We start from the raw sequence: 5,485 nt of genomic DNA, 5'->3' as shown, positions 1-5,485 counted from the left end.
CCGGGACCGCGGGGATTCGAGCCGGTCCGGCCGCGGCCGGGACCCCGTGCCGGAAGCCGGCATCCCGGGACGGCCCCGGGACGGCCCCGGTCGCCGGCCGGGTGACGTTCAGCGAAGCGGCTGCCGCCAGTCTTTGGGCCTCCCCCGTGCCGGGGCCGCGGGGATTCGAGCCGGTCCGGCCGCGGCCGGGATCCCGGGCCCGGACGATGGCTTCCCGGGCCGGTCCCGGTCGCCTCCCGGGTGACGTTCACCGAAGCGGCTGCCGGCTGTCTTCGAGCCCCCCCCCCCCTCCGCCTCCGCTGCCGCTTCTCCCCGCACCCCCTCCACTGCCTCCCCCCGCCGCCGGCGAACGAGTCGCCGGATCTGTAGGGTGCCGGGAGCCCGAACGGCGAGCGGCTCCGGCTGCTGCCGGGACCGCGGGGATTCGAGCCGCTCCGGCCGCGGCCGGGACCCCCGTGCCGGAAGCCGGCATCCCCGGACAGCCCCGGGACGGCCCCGGTCGCCGGCCGGGTGACGTTCAGCGAAGCGGCTGCCGGCTGTCTTCGAGCCCCCCCCCCCTCCGCCTCCGCTGCCGCTTCTGCCCGCACCCCCTCCACTGCCTCCCCCCGCCGCCGGCGAACGAGTCGGCGGATCCGTAGGGTGCCGGGAGCCCGAACGGCGAGCGGCTCCGGCTGCTGCCGGGACCGCGGGGATTCGAGCCGCTCCGGCCGCGGCCGGGACCCCGTGCCGGAAGCCGGCATCCCGGGACGGCCCCGGGACGGCCCCGGTCGCCGGCCGGGTGACGTTCAGCGAAGCGGCTGCCGCCAGTCTTTGGGCCTCCCCCGTGCCGGGGGCCGCGGGGCTTCGAGCCGGTCCGGCCGCGGCCGGGATCCGGGGCCGGACGATGGCTTCCCGGGCCGGTCCCGGTCGCCTCCCGGGTGACGTTCACCGAAGCGGCTGACGGCTGTCTTCGAGCCCCCCCCCCCTCCGCCTCCGCGGCCGCTTCTGCCCGCACCCCCTCCACTGCCTCCCCCCGCCGCCCGCGAACGAGTCGCCGGATCTGTAGGGTGCCGGGAGCCCGAACGGCGAGCGGCTCCGGCTGCTGCCGGGACCGCGGGGATTCGAGCCGCTCCGGCCGCGGCCGGGACCCCGTGCCGGAAGCCGGCATCCCCGGACAGCCCCGGGACGGCCCCGGTCGCCGGCCAGGTGACGTTCACCGAAGCGGCTGCCGGCTGTCTTCGAGCCCCCCCCCCCCTCCGCCTCCGCTGCCCGCTTCTGCCCGCACCCCCTCCACTGCCTCCCCCCGCCGCCGGCGAACGAGTCGGCGGATCCGTAGGGTGCCGGGAGCCCGAACGGCGAGCGGCTCCGGCTGCTGCCGGGACCGCGGGGCTTCGAGCCGCTCCGGCCGCGGCCGGGACCCCGTGCCGGAAGCCGGCATCCCGGGACGGCCCCGGGACGGCCCCGGTCGCCGGCCGGGTGACGTTCAGCGAAGCGGCTGCCGCCAGTCTTTGGGCCTCCCCCGTGCCGGGGCCCGCGGGGCTTCGAGCCGGTCCGGCCGCGGCCGGGATCCCGGGCCGGACGATGGCTTCCCGGGCCGGTCGCCGGTCGCCTCCCGGGTGACGTTCACCGAAGCGGTTGACGGCTGTCTCCGAGCCCCCCCCCCCCCCCTCCGCCTCCGCTGCCGCTTCTGCCCGCACCTCCTTCACTGCCTCCCCCCGCCTCCCGCGAACGAGTCGCCGGATCCGTAGGGTGCCGGGAGGCCGAACGGCGAGCGGCTCCGGCTGCTGCCGGGACCGCGGGGATTCGAGCCGCTCCGGCCGCGGCCGGGACCCCGTGCCGGAAGCCGGCATCCCGGGACGGCCCCGGGACGGCCCCGATCGCCTCCTGGGTGACGTTCACCGAAGCGGCTGCCGGCTGTCTTCGAGCCCCCCCCCCCTCCGCCTCCGCTGCCGCTTCTCCCCGCACCCCCTCCACTGCCTCCCCCCGCCGCCGGCGAACGAGTCGGCGGATCCATACCGTCCCGAGAGCCCGAGGCGGCGGCACCCAGTGCGGGTCCGGCCGAGGCCGGGACCCCGTGCCTGTCGCAGGCTTCCCGGGACGGCCCCGGAACGGCCGCGGTCGCCGGCCGGGTGACGTTCTCCGAAGAGGCTGCCGGCTGTCTTCGAGCCCCCCCCCCCTCCGCCTCCGCTGCCGCTTCTGCCCGCACCCCCTCCACTGCCTCCCCCCGCCGCCCGCGAACGAGTCGCCGGATCTGTAGGGTGCCGGGAGCCCGAACGGCGAGCGGCTCCGGCTGCTGCCGGGACCGCGGGGATTCGAGCCGGTCCGGCCGCGGCCGGGACCCCGTGCCGGAAGCCGGCATCCCGGGACGGCCCCGGGACGGCCCCGGTCGCCGGCCGGGTGACGTTCACCGAAGCGGCTGCCGCCAGTCTTTGGGCCTCCCCCGTGCCGGGGCCGCGGGGCTTCGAGCCGGTCCGGCCGCGGCCGGGATCCGGGGCCGGACGATGGCTTCCCGGGCCGGTCCCGGTCGCCTCCCGGGTGACGTTCACCGAAGGGGCTGACGACTGTCTTCGAGCCCCCCCCCCCCCTCCGCCTCCGCGGCCGCTTCTGCCCGCACCCCCTCCACTGCCTCCCCCCGCCGCCCGCGAACGAGTCGCCGGATCTGTAGGGTGCCGGGAGCCCGAACGGCGAGCGGCTCCGGCTGCTGCCGGGACCGCGGGGATTCGAGCCGGTCCGGCCGCGGCCGGGACCCCGTGCCGGAAGCCGGCATCCCGGGACGGCCCCGGGACGGCCCCGGTCGCCGGCCGGGTGACGTTCAGCGAAGCGGCTGCCGCCAGTCTTTGGGCCTCCCCCGTGCCGGGGCCGCGGGGATTCGAGCCGGGTCCGGCCGCGGCCGGGATCCCGGGCCGGACGATGGCTTCCCGGGCCGGTCCCCGGTCGCCTCCCGGGTGACGTTCACCGAAGCGGCTGCCGGCTGTCTTCGAGCCCCCCCCCCCCCTCCGCCTCCGCTGCCGCTTCTCCCCGCACCCCCTCCACTGCCTCCCCCCGCCGCCGGCGAACGAGTCGGCGGATCCATACCGTCCCGAGAGCCCGAGGCGGCGGCACCCAGTGCGGGTCCGGCCGAGGCCGGGACCCCGTGCCTGTCGCAGGCTTCCCGGGACGGCCCCGGAACGGCCGCGGTCGCCGGCCGGGTGACGTTCTCCGAAGCGGCTGCCGGCTGTCTTCGAGCCCCCCCCCCCCCTCCGCCTCCGCTGCCCGCTTCTGCCCGCACCCCCTCCACTGCCTCCCCCCGCCGCCGGCGAACGAGTCGGCGGATCCGTAGGGTGCCGGGAGCCCGAACGGCGAGCGGCTCCGGCTGCTGCCGGGACCGCGGGGCTTCGAGCCGCTCCGGCCGCGGCCGGGACCCCGTGCCGGAAGCCGGCATCCCGGGACGGCCCCGGGACGGCCCCGGTCGCCGGCCGGGTGACGTTCAGCGAAGCGGCTGCCGCCAGTCTTTGGGCCTCCCCCGTGCCGGGGCCGCGGGGCTTCGAGTCGGTCCGGCCGCGGCTGGGACCCCGTGCCTGTCGCAGGCTTCCCGGGACGGCCCCGGAACGGCCGCGGTCGCCGGCCGGGTGACGTTCACCGAGGCGACTGCCGGCTGTCTTCGAGCCCCCCCCCCCCCGCCGGAGCCGCGGGGATACGAGCCGGTCCGGCCGCGGCCGGGACCCCGTGCCGGAAGCCGGCATCCCGGGACGGCCCCGGGACGGCCCCGATCGCCTCCTGGGTGACGTTCACCGAAGCGGCTGCCGGCTGTCTTCGAGCCCCCCCCCCCTCCGCCTCCGCTGCCGCTTCTCCCCGCACCCCCTCCACTGCCTCCCCCCGCCGCCCGCGAACGAGTCGCCGGATCTGTAGGGGGCCGGGAGCCCGAGGCGGCGAGCGGCTCCGGCTGCTGCCGGGACCGCGAGGCTTCGAGCCGGTCCGGCCGCGGCCGGGATCTCGTGCCGAACGTCGTCTTCCCGGGACGGTCCCGGGAGGGCCCCAGTCTCCTCCCGGGTGACGTTCACCGAAGCGGCTGCCGGCTGTCTTCGAGCCCCCACCCCTGCCGTGGCCGCGGGGATTCGCCCCGGTCCGGCAGCTGACGGTTCCCTGTGTCGGACGCCGGCTTCCCGGGACTGCCCCGGGACAGCCCCGGTCGCCTCCCGGGTGACGTTCACCGAAGCTGCTGCCGCCTGTCTTTGTCCCCCCCCCCCCGTGCTCTCCCTCAGGCGGGAGGTAGACGTGCTCTCCCTGGGCGAGTAGACGTGCTCTCCCTGGGCGAGTAGACGTGCTCTCCCTCGGCGAGTAGACGTGCTCTCCCTCGGCGAGTAGACGTGCTCTCCCTGGGCGAGTAGACGTGCTCTCCCTCGGCGAGTAGACGTGCTCTCCCTGGGCGAGTAGACGTGCTCTCCCTGGGCGAGTAGACGTGCTCTCCCTGGGCGAGTAGACGTGCTCTCCCTGGGCGAGTAGACGTGCTCTCCCTCGGCGAGTAGACGTGCTCTCCCTGGGCGAGTAGACGTGCTCTCCCTGGGCGAGTAGACGTGCTCTCCCTGGGCGAGTAGACGTGCTCTCCCTCGGCGAGTAGACGTGCTCTCCCTCGGCGAGTAGACGTGCTCTCCCTCGGCGAGTAGACGTGCTCTCCCTCGGCGAGTAGACGTGCTCTCCCTCGGCGAGTAGACGTGCTCTCCCTCGGCGAGTAGACGTGCTCTCCGCGGAGATCGCGCTTGTCGCCAAGGGGTCGCTGTTGCGCTCTGCCTCCGCCTACGTCATCGTACAAGCCGGCGTGATTTCTGCGACCTGCCGCTGGGCGGAGGTCGGCTGGTTGTGCGCTCGCGGAGCTGACGGCCCTCCAGTTCCGTATATGAGGGAACAAGCGACGCCGAGCACTCCCAGGGCAGCGCTGCCGAGCGGCTGCTCCAAGCCACCCGCCAGGCGGCTGGGCAGGGGTCCGTCTGGCTTCTCGGTGGCTTTCGCCCGGGTCAGAGAGGGGACCCGCGGGGCCGAACAAAGGCGCGGCGGTTTGGAGCGGCCGCTGGCGCACCCTCAGCGGTGTTGGATGGGTTTCGCTCGTCCGTGAGCCGGAGCCCAGCCCGGGCTCGGCAACGAAAGCGGGGAAAAGAAAAAAAGTTGACGAGTGGCTGGCGCCGGCCACTGCCGAAGTGTGGAACCCCCGAAGCGAAGTTTGCCCGGTGGGGCACGGGGGCAGAGAAAGCCGGGGAGACGTGGTGCCGGCGTCGGTCCCACCAAGAATGGAAAGCAAGCCCGTCCAGGCACGGCGAGAGAGAGCCCGGTAAGGGGCAGAGAGAGTTCCCAGCACTGGACCCTCTTTACGGGGGTTCCCCCCCATGGCCAAAGCCGCAGCCCGCGGGGGCACGGCATCTAAGGGAAAAGCCAGCGGCGGTGACTGGCCACTCGTATGCTATGGAGCCCGGCATGGGGGGAGGAGGGCAAGCCGGTGCCCCAGCACGGCTTCCTCCTGGCTCCAGAGGGGCGC

Source organism: Melanerpes formicivorus, unplaced genomic scaffold (assembly GCF_026170545.1).
Source record: "Melanerpes formicivorus ecotype bairdi unplaced genomic scaffold, bMelFor1.0.p_v2 SCAF_682, whole genome shotgun sequence".
NCBI lineage: Eukaryota > Metazoa > Chordata > Aves > Piciformes > Picidae > Melanerpes > Melanerpes formicivorus.
This window is presented reverse-complemented; position numbering follows the sequence as displayed.